Raw genomic sequence first — 16,759 nt, 5'->3', positions numbered from 1 at the left:
CCCCCTGCGCATCTTCCTTGCTCAAACACTGTAAGAGGGGCAACTACCAATGTGCAATCTGGAAGAGAAGTTTGGACAGGAATTCAGATATTCCGTCTCCATGTGGCCATGGATGGAGGGTAGATGACGGACAGTTGGTGATTGACTGGGGTGACGCACCACCTGCCCCTGAGGCTGTCATGGAGTTGATCGCCTGCAACTGTCCAAGACAGTACTTGGAGGAGAGCTGTTCCTGCCTCCAGAACAGGATGAGGTGCACATACCTATGTAAGTTGCAGACTTGTAGCAACATGCAAGAGGAGGAGGAGGAGGAGGAGGAGGAGGCAGAGGAGGAGGAGGAGGAACATGGCAAGGTTGAATTTGAAGGCTCATCTGATGATGATGACAACAGTGACTCTGACGAAGATTGAGATGCAACTCAGACATGGATACTGGGGCCCCTTTAATGGACACACTATGGTACTGTAGGAGGATGTGATGCTTGGTAGTGCAAGGGGTCAACTCTGATGAAACAAATAATAAATGTATTGATTAGTTATTGATCTCTCTGGGGGATGTGATGCTTCGAAATACAACATGTAGTTGTATTTCATGCCCTTCAGGACACTCTTCAGCCTCTTTGAACCAGTAGGGTTAGGCTGGGAATTGAGGCTTAAATAGGCCTACCAAATCCATTAAGAGGAATTTCCAGCAGGTATCAATATTTTGATATGTTGTTAAGGGATGATTTACCATGTTTCATGAGGTCTTCTGTCAGATGGATGTAAAAAATGCATACCTGAGGTTCAATGGTGAATGACCTTGACTACAGGTGACCTTTAAATGCCTAACAGCCCTAAACTAAATAAGAGCACATTTTCACATGATATTTGACATTTGTATAAAAATGTTGTTTGAAAGATTTTTTTTTTAACACCAACACATTGGCATCTTCCATTTTTGCGTGTTTTTCAGGCTAGAAATGGCCGTTTTCAAAGATGTGTCAAATAATATTCCGTTATGTACCATAGCTCAGATACAAATAAAATCCACACTTTTAGGCATAAAATGGACTTGGATACTTATTAACTTCTATTTGAGCCCATTTTGGCTGAGAAATTCCCATTGGTAGTGTAACTGTGGTGATTATTTTGGACGGATGGCCAGATTTTAAGCTGGGGTCAAATTTTGTGACCTTTTGACTTCTAGTGACCTACTTAATTAGCATATTGGCTAATAATAGATATAGTTATGTAGAACATAAAATTTCCAACATTTTGAGTGGTTATTTGTAGCAATTGGACCATTAGTTCAAACGATATCGCAATTTATATTTCCCCTACCCCATAATTTCAGGTCCTGGATCAGGCTCAGTCCTCCATCTTTAAGAGGTGATTACTCGCACTAAGCTACCGTTCCAAGCTTGGCTTCAAAGTTTTTTTTTCATCTATGGGTATATGCCTTTCAAGAAAACACAGTGAGATTTTGCCACCCCAGGTGGTACCAATATCTGATCTGGCTCATGGACTAACATGAGAAGGTAAGTGACATAAACCTGTTTAGTAAGTGACATAAGAGAAGGTAAGTTACATAAACCTGTTTATTAAGTGACATAAGAGAAGGTAATTGACATAAACCTGTTTAGTAAGTGACATAAGAGAAGGTAAGTGACATAAACCTGTTTCATAAGTGACATAAGAGAAGATAAGTGACATAAACCTGTTTCGTAAGTGACATAAGAGAAGATAAGTGACATAAACCTGTTTAGTAAGTGACATAAGAGAGGGTAAGTGACATAAACCTGTTTAGTAAGTGACATAAGAGAAGGTAAGTGACATAAACCTGTTTTGTAAGTGACGTAAGAGAAGGTAAGTGACATAAACCTGTTTAGTAAGTGACATAAGAGAAGGTAAGTGACATAATCCTGTTTCATAAGTGACATAAGAGAAGGTAAGTGACATAAACCTGTTTCGTAAGTGACATAAGAGAAGGTAAGTGACATAAGAGAAGGTAAGTGACATAAGAGAAGGTAAGTGACATAAACCTGTTTATGGAGTCGGCGCTTTGTATAAATGTCCGACTTCAGTTTGCTCTCCTGAATGGGACCTCATTAAGGACTTTAACTCGGAAGAGTATTTTTTTTGGCTTTGTTCTTATTTGCGGATGTTCGATCACAGATAAAGCGCACATAGCGTGGCTGGGCTTTTGACTGCAGGTGCGATTGACAAGTTAAATTGCATTCCATCCAGCCAGGAGAGGAAGGGTATGAGATAACCGTCGGACTGCTCATCATTCATAGCTCCTAAGGACGGATATTACTGGGTTCGTGTGTAAAGCCTGAGTGAGGGCATCGCAAAAGTCACCCATCTGCCGTTGAGCATTGCATCGCTTGATAAGGAATGTGGGTTTGTGGTTGGTTCTAGGCGTTAAGTGAACAACACTGGTACAAGTTATCTGCTGCTGGGGATGCGTTCATTGATGGTTCAGGAGCGCGTCCTGGTCGTAATGCTCAGAGACAAAGGTAGCCAAGCGGGGTGAGAGGACTGGTGCAGAGATCTTTCTCCTGCAAACCCATGCTCGGTTGTTGAACGGTCTTGGTCTATTTTCGACCCCTCTGTGGCCCCGCCAGTTCCAGCAGTGTGTGCTGTAAGACCTCTTGTGTGTATCTTGATAAATAACAACACATAAATCCATGTGTAGGTTTAACTGTGAGACTGGACCTTGCTCTCTCTTTCCCGCTTGGATTCTCGATTGCTCTGTTGACAAGTTGTTTAAGCCCAAAGGAAACTCTAATGTCGGAGTCTCCTCTTCTATTTCTTTCTCTTTTCCCCTCTGCTCACACACACTCGCTCACCGATTCTCTCATGGATGGTGCCCAGCTGATGACCCGGATGATCATTGGATCAGGGAGGAAATCAATAAGCTAAAGGAATTCTTCGCATCTCTCTCATTCTGTCGCTCTTCCTCTCGTTTTCTATTTCTGCTTGTGATTTGTTTGTTTAAAGACCATTGCCACTTTGGAAAGTTGGTTACAATTCACACTGTATTTTATCTTTTGCACAGGGATGAGCCTGAGCCATTAACCGAGGTGTATGAAGCTTGTGCTTGAAGTGGATAATTACCTCCTTGTTGGATGAAGCTGTGATTTTGAACTTATATTTCCGACTTGGCATTGTATCAGCGGGACAGTCGATCCCTTAGCCAATGAGGATACTCATCCTCGTGCTGTATTGGAAAGAAGAAGAACCTCTTGGTTTCTTTGACTCGTTCGTTCTGTTGTGCCATTTTCTATCTGATAACCTCATCTGAGGCTGCCACAATGTCATAGACCTAAACGCCGACCCAGGTATAAACTGTCATCCTGGTGTTTCACGGGCAGGGTGATTCATCAACATGTGTGCCATCTTTCGGAAGGACGTTTCACTGGGCATCCTGGCTGCTGTCACTACTTGGTGGACGTTGAAGATCCCACATGTCCTTCGAAGAGTTGCCGAACTATTTCTGGCACCCTGAACAAATTCCTGCCCTGACTTCCTGAGTCGGAGTGGCCCAAGCAGGATTGTAACCCGAGTAACTGCTGAAGTTAACAGCAGCGACACTCTCCGTAGCGTATGGTACATGATGATGACGGTAATAAATATCAATCGAGTTCAAAACTCATTGTTCAAGTGTGGGGAGTTAAGTGTGATGCCGATCAGGAAGAAGAAGAAGCCATACTACCAACTTCGTACACTTTCGGAAATGTTAGATTTATTTGTGTTCAAATGTCTGGGGATTGTTTTGTATTTGTTTGTGCGAATGTGTACCTGTATATAACTGTCAATAATTTTAAAAGGTTTAGGCACGATCGAGCGATTTATTTATTTATTTTTTTTTACTCCAAAAAAAGTTTTTTTTCCCCAAAATTTTTTTTTTGCCTAAAACACTCCCAGGCACTCACTGATGAACCTCTGAAAGTTTGACGAATATCCGTTCAGCCATCTCTGAGAAAAATGGCGACACACAGACAGACAGACATCTCTCTGATATAGGAGATTAGCAGAAGTACCCGGCGTTGCCGGGCAGGGGAGGGGGGATAGGGAGAAGGGGAAGGGGAAGGGGGAGGAAGGGGGTTCATCACCTTTTCGTTAAATATATGCTGGTGAATGATGAACCTCTGAAAGTTTGACGAAGATCCGTTCAGCCATCTCTGAAAAAAATGGTGACACAGACAGACAGACACACACACAGACCAACATCTCCCTTATACAGTCACGTGAAAAAGTAAGTACACCCCATGTAAAGTTTTGACTTTTTCAACATATTTCAACATACAGCTATTTGATCTTCATTTCAACAATATTTATAGATAAAGGTGATATAATATAACAAATATCATGAAACATTTACAATTTGTAGTCCATTGTATAATTTAAATAAACATAAATGCAAATTTCGCATGTGATGGGCCAGCAGGGGCACATACACATCGACATGCAGCAACTGCACCTGGATGCGTACATACCCCCACCCCAAGCCAGTGCGAACAACAACAACAACAACAACAACAACAACACCTCCACATCCAGAATCCACAGCACCAAACAAACATGGTGGAACACTCAAACACCCACCTTTATACCCTTCACCACTCACCAACAAAACACACCAGATAATTCATACACACACATACACACCCATACACACACAACACCAACCAACCAACCACCTACCCTTACATCATACACCACTCAACACACAAAAACACACTCATGCAAAAATTAATTCATGCAAAAACACACACCCTCACCCACTCACTCATTCTCCCCAAAATAAGAAGTAATAATGGTAACAAAAAAAAACAAACAAAAAAAAACACACACACAACCAACCTACACCGTTCGACTATATACCAACAACCAACTATATATACACACACACAACCAACTATATATATATTGTTGCGGTTTTGAGTTTTGTACAGTCAGTATAATAAAGGTTAAAATTTCCCCCTCATAGTTAGTCACACAAGCAACATGTAGCCTCGCGATAGTGTAGTTATTTTTTGTGAGCTTCGTCCTTTTCCTATATTAGTTCTGCGTTGAGTAGGCCCTACTTCTACCGACTTTCCAGCTTCCCTAGCCTCATGCCCCTTTGCGCTGACTTTGGTTCATTTTGGGCGAATTAACATGAGGCAGGCCTAGGAGGGTCGGGGCGGAGCCAAATGAGGGGCGGCAGAAGAGCTAACGATAAGCACGAGCTGCCAATCGGGGCTCAGAGGTGGTGGCGGCAGCGCTGCGTCACAGGGCGTGGTAAGAAGGTTCGAGAGGGTTCCAGAAGGTTCGGGGGCGTACCTATATAACCCGTTGCACAAAGCCCCTGAGAGGACTGAGCGTCAGAGGACTAGCGGACTGGGATAACTCGCTGATGAGAAAGAGAACTGCGGCCCAGGGAGAGCTCGCGCGCACTAACCAACCCGGAGGAATCATTGACGAGCAAGAGTTGTGAGCGTTAGAGAACTGTGAGAGATACGCGGGTGAAGCAAGACGCGCATGAACCGAAATACGCGCTTTTATAAAGTGACGCTCGGTTGAGTTGGAGGCTGATCCGTGATCCATATACAGTGCATTAAGTCGCGCGAGTGATAACGGCTGTGTAATCGCCAGCCGCGCTGAGAGTCCTGCATTTGCCGTTCCCACTTATCGGCTGCCTTTGTTCGGGAGACGCGCTACGAGGTTCTTCGCTGGACGTGCTGGGACCGTGGAGAGCCGGATGGGGCCGTTCCTGGATGACCACGTCGACGTGTTTGGCTGAACATCATCTGCAATTCCCTGTGTGAGCGTGACGGGCCCGAGTCCGGGGATAAGATAAGACTGATTAAGTGCTGCCCTGTGTCTCTGCGTCCCCGATCATTGTATATACGTGTGGGAATAATTAAACCTGTGTTCTTCCTTCCTTCCATTCGATCGTTCCTGTGGTCTCCTCATTGGCTAAGCGTGGTATGAATAGAACCGCTCGAATCGGGTTCCACTACTAAACTGCACGGACCACGTGGTACTCAATCCGCTCGGCGTACCCAAACCACACGTGGCTCGTGCGAGGCTTGCTTCCTCGCTTCCGTTGCGGCGCAGGGAATTAGGTACGAGCGAGAGTTGGTCCCGAAACCCTACTTTGCGTTTGCCTGGAAGGGACGTTTCAAGTCTCGGTTCCGTCAAGCCCAGAAAGAACAAGGGGATTAATCCCCCTTTGTTAAGGGGAAGAAGGGTGGCGGAGAACCGTAACAATATATATATATACAGTCACGTGAAAAAGTAAGTACACCCCATGTAAAGATTTGACTTTTTCAACATACAGCTACTTGATCTTCATTTCAACAATATTGATAGATAAAGGTGATATAATATAACAAATATCATGAAACATTTACATTTTGTAGTGAATTGTATAATTTAAATAAACATAAATGCAAATTTCGCATGTGGAAAAAGTAAGTACACCCTTGGCTCTAATAGGTGGTATTGCCCCCTTTGGCAGAAACAACCTCGAGTTGGTGTTTCTTACAACTGTCTACCAGTCTCTGACATCGACTGGGAGAAATTTTTCCCACTCCTCCATGCAGAATTCTTTCAGCTGTGCGATGTTTGAGGGGTTTCTTGCATGCACAGCTCGTTTCAAATCCTCCCACAACATCTCGATGGGATTTAGATCCAGGCTTTGACTTGTCCATTCCAGAACCCTCCATTTCTTTCTTTTCAGCCATTCCTTGGTGGATTTACTGGTATGTTTAGGGTCATTGTCATGTTGCAAGGTCCACCTTCGGTTGAGCTTCAACTTTTCGACAGATGGCCTCACATTATCCTCAAGCACCCTCTGGTACAATGAAGAATTCATAGTGGATTCTATGATGGTGAGCTGCCCAGGCCCTGATGCAGCAAAGCTGCCCCAAACCATAATATTTCCACCACCATGCTTTACAGTTGGTATCAGGTTCTTGTGGTCAAATGCTGTCTTTGGTTTTCGCCACACATGTCTTCTGGTACTGTGGCCAAATAGCTCTACCTTTGACTCGTCTGTCCAGAGCACATTGTTCCAGAAGTGCTGGTCTTTGCCTAGGTGTTCATTGGCAAACTTTAGTCTTGCCCTGATGTTCTTTCTGGACAGCAAAGGTTTCCTCCTGGCACACCTCCCATGTAGATCAAATTTGTGCAGCCTCTTTCTCATGGTAGACTCATGCACTTTGACATCAACAGTGGCAAGAGCTACCTGTAGGTCCCGTGATGACATTCTGGGGTTCTTGGAGACTTCTTTCAGCATCTTGCGGTCGGCTCTCGGGCTGAACTTGCTGGGGCGGCCTGGCCTGAACAAGTTGGCAGTTGTTTGGAATCTTCTCCACTTGTAGATGATCTTCCAGACAGTCAAATGATTGATTTCAAATTGTTTGAAGATCTTTTTAAATCCCTTCCCAGACTCGTAGGTATCTATAACTTTCGTTTTGAAGGCCTCAGAGACCTCTTTTGATCTAGGCATGGTGACGCCGCACACTTCAACAACAAAGAGCAAACCAAACTAAATGTCTGAGGTTTAAATAAGACAGGTTCCTCCAAGATCCTCTCTAACGATGTTCTAATCATTTTCACCTGAGCAGGTGCACCTGATTCTAATTTTAGGTATTTGAAGTAGTGATAAATGTAGGGGTGTACTTACTTTTTCCACATGCGAAATTTGCATTTATGTTTATTTAAATTATACAATGGACTACAAAATGTAAATGTTTCATGATATTTGTTATATTATATCACCTTTATCTGTCAATATTGGTGAAATGAAGATCAAATAGCTGTATGTTGAAATATGTTGAAAAAGTCAAAACTTTACATGGGGTGTACTTACTTTTTCACGTGACTGTATATATATATATATATATATATATATATATATATATATATAACTGTGAGAAATAGTAGAAACTCCACAGTACGAGCAGGGCGTCTCATTTGCATTAAATAAATAATCGGGAGATTAAATCAGACGCGGACGTAGCTTCAGGACGGTCGATCTTTAATTCTCGATTTCTGTAGGCGAATGACATTAAAGGCACACTTTGCTGAAGTACACCCAGCACCATCAGCACCACAACAAACAACACCAACAAACACGCATACAATCACATACACCGATACTAATACACCACAACTCACTTTACCTAAACCAAAAAGCACCTGGACACCACGTGTTGACAATCCATATCTACATGTCTATATGGAACAAGTGAGCAATGAAATTGAAAAGCCGGCACAAAAATATAATTGTTCCAGACATAAGGACAATCTTACAAAGGCAGAGCGACGAGCACTTCACAATCTCCAAAATAATGAAAAGATAGTCATAAAGCCAGCAGATAAAGGTACTGCCATTGTCATTATGTCGACAACCGATTACGTTGCAGAAGGTAATCGTCAACTACATAGTGATACTTACAAAGAGCTCCCATCAGACCCTACCCTTTTACATCTTGAAGAGGTTAAAAGGGTAATAGATTCTATTCGGGTGGATAAAACCATCAAATCTCGCTTGGTTCCTAAAGATCCTCATTGCCCTCACCTTTATTTTCTTCCTAAAATACACAAGGTAAACAATCCAGTTAGACCAATCGTATCTGGCTGCACATGTCCAACTGTTCTAATATAAAAATTTGTTGACTGTCATTTACGTCCTCTCGTGATGAATCTCTCCTCATACGTCAAGGACACAACCAGTTTTCTGACCCACATCCAAGGATTGAACAGAATATACTCACCTTTCAACTCCCAAACCATTTTAGTCACAGCAGATGTTACATCCCTCTACACTAATATTCCACATTCAGAAGGCCTGTCTGCATGCCGCAAAGCACTAGATACACGACAAGTCCCAATACCACCTACTCAAGACCTTATGCGCCTATTAGAACTGACACTCAAACTGAATAATTTCCAATTCAACGGACGACATTACATTCAAACTCAAGGTACCGCTATGGGTACCCCTGTTGCACCATCGTACGCCAACATCTTCATGGGAATGATAGAGGACAAGATCTATGCACAACCTCATCACGGCATCTTGGAAAAATCCTAGGTACGTTATATTGATGACATCCAGTTCATCTGGTCAAAATCCCCCCGTAGTCTCACACAATTCCAAAATGAATTAAATTTGATTCATCCGACCATCAAGTTTACATTCGACAGCTCACAGTCCGAAGTTCACTTTCTAGACACATCACTCACGCTTCAAAATAACAGACTCGAAACAGAACTACACACCAAACCAACAGACACTCACTCTTATCTTCTCCCTTCTTCATCGCATCCTAAACATACAATTGCAAGCATACCATACAGTCAAGCACTCAGAGTAAGACGCATTTGCTCAACAAAAATGGCAGAAGAAACTTCTCTCTGCCAATTATAAACACACTTCATTGCAAGAAACTATGACCCTCACTCTGTGCAAGAAGCAATAACCCGAGCAAAACGCACACCGAGAGCAGACCTTCTGACTTACAAACCCAAACCTGCAACTAACCTTGTCCCACTGGTAACCACCTACTCTGCTACCTCATCCCAATTGCCAAGTATTCTGAATAAGGCCCTGCCTCTCCTCCATCAATCAGAAACACTCGGCACCACATTTCCTCAACCTCCACTAACATCATTTCGACGTGGTCGGACACTCAGGGACCTCTTGGTAAAAGCAAAGCACCCACAGCCCCACAACAAAGAAACTAGGATCCCTGGCTTCTATAAATGCACAGCAAACAAATTAATTATTCACAAGCATTTACTAGAAGGAAACAAATTTTGTAGTTCGAGCATTGGACAAAAATTCCCCATCACCTCCTATATGAACTGCAAATCTACATGGGTCATATACCTAATCACTTGCCAAAAGTGCACCAAACAATATGTTGGAAAAACTGAAAATACACTCTACACACGATTTAATAACACCCGGTCAGAAATCAATAACTTCCACACCAGTCAGGGCAAATCTCTACCTTACACGATACACTTTAATCAACCGGATCACTCTATAAATGACATTCAAATCTCTGCCATTGAATCAATTACAAATCGATCACACACCACGATTCTGAAACGTGAGTCCTTTTGGATACATAAACTTTGGACAAAAATCCCTCATGGCATAAATTTTGATGATTAAAGAATGTTCCAACATCAACCCAATCAAATCATTAACCGTAACCCATTCATTCACTCATTCAATCATTCATTCATGCTACCTTTATATGTCATTTATATAAATATATAAATAAATATATAAATATATTATATGAATATAAATGGTATATGAATATATGCTTGTGTGTTTATGTATGTATGTATCTCTATATTTGTATATGCACGTGCACCAACTGTAACATGAACGATAACTGCAAGCTGCGCTTCACTTCCGTTGAACTTGGGGACGGTGAGTGAGCTTTAGCATGGCTCTTCATTATTATATGCATCTTCTACACATATCACACATCTTACACACATATCACGGTAATATCATTGGGTCCGGTCTGGAGAGGACGCTGGCGTTACTTGTTTGCCGCTTCTCCGACTGGGTCATTGTACATAGTCTGCTTTTCTGGTGGTCGTGGCGGCTTTTTGGCCATTGGATCTGCTCCCTGCTCGGTCCCGGCTCTGCTCCTGGCTTCGCCTGCCCGGCTCTTCCACTGTTGCCACAGGCCCGCTCCTGAACTGTCCTGCGCCTCGTCTGCCGCTCCGGCCTTTACTGTCTTGCTCGCCGCTTCTCCTACTGTGTCATTGTACATAGTCTGCTTTTCTGGTGGTCGTGGTGGCTTTTTGGCCGTTGGTCTGCTCTCTGCTCGGTCCCGGCTCTGCTCCTGGCTTCACCTGCCCGGCTCTTCCACCGTTGCCTCAGGCCCACTCCCGAACTGTCCTGCGCCTCATCTGCCGCTTCGGCCTTTACTGTCTTGCTCGCCGCTTCCACTGGCAAGGCCTACTCATCCTCCTCGACCTTGGCCTTGTTCTCGTCCCCTTTGCTCCTGCCTGACATGGCTCTAAGGTACTCCGCTGTAAGGCTACTTCTGCTCAACACTTACTCCACCCCATCATGCATCTCTGCAATCAAATACCACGGACTCCTGCGACGACCCAGATATATTCATAGAGGCTCTGGTCGTAAGTTTGTTTACTTACAAACAGGTCACTTCATTCCCATACTCTAGTCGGCTCAGCGCACTCCCACTCATCGTCCCAGCGCACCTGGTCACAGCAACGCACACGATCGCACCTCCTGTCTGCAAACCCTGGCTAAATCACCTGAGTTCATCCCCACCATACAAACAAACATGAAGCTCACCCTGTTCAATACCCGGTCCCTCAACAACAAAAGTTTCATCCTGAACGACTACATTCTGGATAATATACTGGACTTTCTCTGTCTCACTGAAACCTGGCAACAACCTCTGGACTACTTCTCACTCAACCTCACTACACCCAATGGATATTCATACATCAATAAACCACGCTCGGAGGGCCGAGGTGGTGGAATTGCCGTAATACACCGACAGGACATCAAGACCAGTCTCATCTCCATCGCATCTGCTCCATCATTTGAACACCTGGCTTTTAAACTCTCTGGTCACATGCAGTCAGTCATGGCTGTCGTCTACCGCCCTCCCAAACCACACCCATCATTCTTGTCTGACTTCTCCTACTTTCTGACCCAGCTCTGTTTCCTCTCCCCCTCAATCCTCCTCCTCGGTGATTTCAATATCCACATGGACTCCACTGGCTCCACAATAACCACTGACTTCACTGATTTACTCACCTGCTTTAACCTCACTCAACATGTCAACTTTCCTACCCATAAACGTGGGCACATTCTGGACCTTGTCTGCTCTACTGGATTAATTTTACACCATCTCTCTGGCTCCGACCTCACCCTCTCTGACCACTTAGCCATCACTATGACCATCAACATCCCCACCCCAGCACCAAGGCATTATCGCACTATCAACTTCCGTAAGCTAAACGCTCTTTCACCTACCTCATTCTCATCCACCCTCTCTGAAAAAATTTCCACTTCTCCCTTCGTTGACCTCCACACCCCTTCTGACCCCACTGACTACTACAACCACACTCTCTCCTCCTGCCTTGACCAGCTTGCGCCTATAAAAACCAAATTAGTTTCTTTCACCCATTCTGCTCCCTGGTTTACCCCTGAACTCCGCCTGATGAAAACTCGTGCTCGCCAACTTGAAAGACTCCGCAGTAAAACAGGTCTCACAATTCACTCCCAAGCCTACAAGGACCACCTACAGCACAACAAAGATGCCCTCTCCCGCGCCCGCTCCGCCTACTACTCTCAAATTATCCACTCTGGCTCCGGAAACCCAAAAGCACTCTTCTCTACAATAAACAAACTCCTCAGCCCCCTGAAAACCACCACCCAGTCATTCACAGTAGACAACTGCATCTCCTTCCTTTCATTCTTCCAAAGCAAAATTGACAACATCTACAACAGCTTAACCACCACCGCACCCGCTCCGCCCCAAACCACCTGCCCCCCCTTATCCTGCCAACCCCTGTCTCAGTTATCCCCAGTCTCCCCTACTGACCTCTCTGAACTCCTCATCGGAATGAAAACTGCCACCTGCACTCTTGACCCCATACCCTCCAGCTTTGTCAAGGCCTCCCTTCCTGCTCTCTCTCCACTTATCACTGCAACAATAAACTCCTCCCTGTCTACAGGCATCGTCCCACCATCCCTCAAAATTGCTGCTGTTACCCCCATTCTGAAAAAACCTGGACTAAACCCTGACACCCTAAACAACTTCAGACCCATCTCCAACCTACCCTTTCTGTCAAAAGTTTTGGAACGCGCTGTAGCCACTCAACTCAAACATCACCTCTCTGCCAATAACCTGTATGAAACATTCCAATCCGGATTCCGCTCCAACCACAGTACTGAAACTGCTCTCTTCAAAATCACCAACGACCTTCTCCTCTCCTCTGACGCTGGCAACCTCAACATTCTCATCCTCCTCGACCTCAGCGCCGCCTTTGACACCATCAATCACACCATCCTCCTCACCCGACTTGAAACCACCTTTAACATTACCAGCACTGCCCTCCCTTGGATCAAATCATACCTCTCTGACAGATGCCAGTTCATCTCCATCAATAACTGCAAATGCCCCACTGCTCCCCTCCCCCGAGGTGTCCCCCAAGGTTCAGTTCTTGGCCCCCTCCTCTTCATCCTGTACCTGTCCCCCCTTGGTCACTTAATCCGCCATCATGGTCTCCAATTCCACTGCTTCGCCGATGACATCCAGCTTTTCATCTCCACCAAGTCCATCTCCACCGCCACCCACTCTATCCTGACAAACTGCATCACTGAAATAAAATCCTGGCTTCAAATCAACTTCCTCAAACTTAACTATGATAAATCTGAAATAATCATCATTGGCCCAAAAACGCTCACCAAATCCACCCACCACTTTGCCCTCAACATCGACGGTTTCCCAGTATCCACCTCCCCTCACATCCGGAATCTTGGCATCATCTTTGACCAAACCCTCTCCTTCGACAAATACACTAAACAGATCACAAAGACAGCCTTCTTTCACCTGAAAAACATCGCCCGTCTCCGTCCATCCCCCTCCTCCACGACTGCAGAAACCCTCATCCACGCCTTCATCACCTCCCGTCTGGACTACTGCAACAGCCTCCTCTATGGTTCACCCTCAATAATCACCAATAAACTCCAATACATTCAAAACTCCGCTGCCCATCTACTCACCCATTCCCGGACCCGTGACCACATCACCCCCGTCCTTTATAAGCTTCACTGGCTCCCCATCCCCCAGAGAATCCAGTACAAAATCCTCCTCTTGACCTACAAAGCCCTCCATAACCTGGCCCCATCCTACCTGACTGACCTCCTCTCCAGACACACTCCCACCCGCAACCTCCGCTCTGCTGGTACCAACCTCCTGACCCCCCCCCCCCCCCCATCCGGACCAAATTCAGATCCTGGGGGGACAGGGCCTTCTCCATCGCTGCTCCCACCCTCTGGAACTCACTACCTCACACCATCAGAGACTCCTCCTCACTCACCACATTCAAAACATCACTCAAGACCCACCTGTTCAACACTGCATTCAACATTTAACCCACAGCATTTAATCCCTGACTATCTCTTCTCCTTCTCCTTCCTTTTGCTTTGATTATTTACCTATTGATTTTTATCTTTTTGCACTTGTTTTTTGTACTCTGTCAAAGCGCCTTTGGGCTTCTTGAAAAGCGCTATATAAAATAAATGTATTATTATTATTATTATTATCACTGTACATACTTGCTGATATACATGCCTGTTGTTTCTGTAGACTAAGAAGAAGACCTTTGTTGGTCGAAAGCTTGTCGAGAATTAAAGATCGACTGTCCTGAAGGTACGTCCGCGTCTGATTTAATCTCCCGATTATACACTGAACAGCAATAGAAACGTCACTTCATAAAAATAATTCCTGAACATTTCCCACAGAAATATCAATGCATTTTGTTTAGATATCTAGTTATTTACATTAGTCTGTATCTAAATTTAATCCTAACTACCGACAGTGGTGCACACGTGGATAAAAACAGGTCACCAAAACGCAGGCAATAAAACGACCATGGTACAAAGTGGTGCATGATTCCCATGGAAATCAAAATGCACGTGCGTCTCCTTGTGACTTCCCCTATAAAAGGCACCCCAAAACGTGTGTTCATCATTCGTGTTTCGATGCCAGCGCCATGCCCAGACTTATGAGGATTCAGAGAGACCAGGCTATTGGAAGATTGCATGCTGGACAGACTGCACGAATGGTTGCCAATGCTTTCCATGTCAACGTGAGAACCATCTACACTCTACAGGTTACAGAAACGATACCAGGCCACCAACAGCACCGATGACCACCCACGCAGTGGCAGACCGCGGGTAACAACACCACGACAGGATCGACAGATTGTGCGTCATCACATCCAAGATCGCTTTACCAGGGCTACAAAAACAGCAAGACAAACAGTTGGAACCCACCAGAGACACATTAGTGGTGATTCAGTCCGTCGACGTTTGAAGAACAGGGATGTCTGTTGTCATAGGCCGTATCGTGGCCCCATTCTTACAGCTCGACACTGCGGTGACCGACTACAGTGGGCCACACAGCATCAACATTGGCGTTACCAGCAGTGGAGAACCGTTCTTTTCTCAGACGAAAGCCGATACTGTGTTTCCACGGCAGATGGCAGAGTGAGCGTTTGGCGTAGAAGTGGGGAACGCTACTCAGATGACTGTGTGATGGAAAGAGACTTGTGGGGTGGTCCAAACATCATGGTATGGGGTGCTATTGCTCTCAATCACAAAGTCGGTCCTGTGGTGTTCCAGAATATTGGTCCAGGAAGAGGCAATGGTGTCACTGTTGGAACCCATCTGTGGATCGGTCCCATCGGCCGATGGGTCTGACCCATCTGTGGATGCATGAGAAATGACAATGCAGACCCATCGGCTGATGGGTCTGCGCCATCTGCGGATGTGTTGTTCACCTTGAAGGAATGTGCATGCATCATAATTCATCTGTGTTAAATTCTGTTTAACGTATTGTATCCGTATTCCGTAAATTGTATCCGTAATTGTATCCGTATTGTATCCGTAAATTCTGTTTAACGTATTGTATTGTTTGTGTTAAAAATCATCTCTGTTAAATTCCTACCACATGTAATTCCAATGACTGTGTACCTGATTGAAGAGCACCATTCTGTCAACACATTCCTTCAAGGTGAACAACACATCCGCAGATGGCGCAGATCCATCGGCCAATGGGTCTGCATTGTCATTTCTCGTGCATCCACAGATGGGTCAGACCCATCGGCCGATGGGACCGATCCACAGATGGGTTCCAACATAACAGCTGCTCGCTACATCGATCAAGGCCTCAGACCTCACGTTGTGCCATATTTTGGAAGTCACGGAAATCATGTCTTCCAGCAGGACAATGTCCGTGCCCACACTGCCAGAGCAACAAAGGACTTCCTGCAACAGAATGGCATCCAAACCATGCACTGGCCTGCGCTCAGCCCCAATTTAAACCCGATAGAGCACTTGTGGGACGTGATCGCCACCTAGCCTATAACCTTCCCGGGGCCTGTACCGACATTTTTGGTTCTTTTTGAATGAATTTTCTACTATAATTCAGCTTTTGCTCGCGGCCGTAGATGATTGACTACGATAATTCAGCTCAGCTTTTAATTGCGAAATGGGCCCGGCCCGGCCGAAGCGGCCTCAACCGGCCTCGCCACCCAGCCTAAAACCTTCCCGGGGCCCGTCCCGGCATTTTTTGTATTAGAGGTTTCCTCCTATCTTTCACCGTTCAGGAGATTAGCTTGCACAGACAAACAAACAGAAACTTTATTTTATAATATGGAGAGAGATATATGTACATATATATTAGGGTGGTCCACAGATATATGTAATATTTAATACTATTAAAAATCCATGCTCCACAAGGCTGCCCTTGTTCCTATGTTTATAAAGATCATCTGAACCAAATATGAGTTCAATTGGAACTTATTTTTTCGGTTGCTCAAAAAATAAGATTTTTAATTTATCCTGATTTTTTCAGATGGCAGAAACTCGCAGCTCTTCCACAGTTTGGTTGCTGGGAAAGTCTGAAAAGGAAATAATATGTGGGGGACTACCAACCAAAGGACACACATTGCAGAAAATGGTGTACCATCACATGCAA

This window comes from Myxine glutinosa, chromosome 2 (assembly GCF_964187855.1).
Source record: "Myxine glutinosa chromosome 2, kmMyxGlut1.1, whole genome shotgun sequence".
Classification (NCBI taxonomy): Eukaryota; Metazoa; Chordata; class Myxini; order Myxiniformes; family Myxinidae; genus Myxine; species Myxine glutinosa.
This window is presented reverse-complemented; position numbering follows the sequence as displayed.